This window comes from Charadrius vociferus, unplaced genomic scaffold, assembly GCF_000708025.1.
Source record: "Charadrius vociferus isolate BGI_N301 unplaced genomic scaffold, ASM70802v2 scaffold229, whole genome shotgun sequence".
Taxonomy (NCBI): Eukaryota; Metazoa; Chordata; class Aves; order Charadriiformes; family Charadriidae; genus Charadrius; species Charadrius vociferus.
The window spans coordinates 38,214-38,839 of record NW_009649926.1 but is presented as its reverse complement, the minus strand read 5'-3'; the positions used below and the strand labels follow the sequence as shown (position 1 = coordinate 38,839).

Sequence of the window (626 nt, the reverse complement as noted above, 5' to 3'; positions counted from 1 at the left end):
GCTGCAGGCCCTGCGGCAGAAGGTGCAGGGGCGGCGGGGGGACCTGCAGGCACTGGCCTTGACCCTCCAGCACCTCCTGGGGGGCATTTCGCGGCCCCCCCATGCCACCGGCTCTCAGCCATGATGGGGTCATGATGCCCTCACCCCCAATTGGGTGATTCTGGGGGGGGCTGCCATGACCCCCAGCTGAAATAAAGTGGGGCTGGACACCCCCCCACCCCCACCCCCCCAAAATCCTGGAGCATCTTGAGGTTGTGGGGTGGTGGGATGGGGAGCATCATTCTGGGGGGAGAATAAGCCCCACCTCGGGCCCACCCTTGGGTAGGGGGGTTAACCTGGGGGGAGCAGACAGCACATCCCCTTCTTGTGGGAGAGGGGCATGATAGTGCTCCCTATCCCATGCCCCCATCTCTACTGGCCCCATGGCGCCGGGGTGGCTCCTTCAGCACTTCCCCACAGTGCTTTCACTTCCTCCCGCCTTGGTGTCCCTCCCCTCCACTGCCCCCCAGGGCCCTCCCTGGGAGGGAGCTTTAAAAGGGGGGGGTCTGGGAAGGGGTCCCAGGCGGCTGCGGCATGGGGGCACTGGTCGGCCTTGGGCTGTGCCTGGGTGAGGGACTGGGGGGCAT

General features: G+C 66.6%; 1 protein-coding gene across 1 annotated transcript in view; it reads left to right on the top strand.

Annotated features, from left to right (window-relative positions):
• The window catches only part of LOC104291825 (scavenger receptor cysteine-rich domain-containing group B protein-like), a 9,852-nt gene that overhangs the window by 7,736 nt on the left and 1,490 nt on the right, over positions 1–626 (top strand). The window lies entirely within an intron of this gene.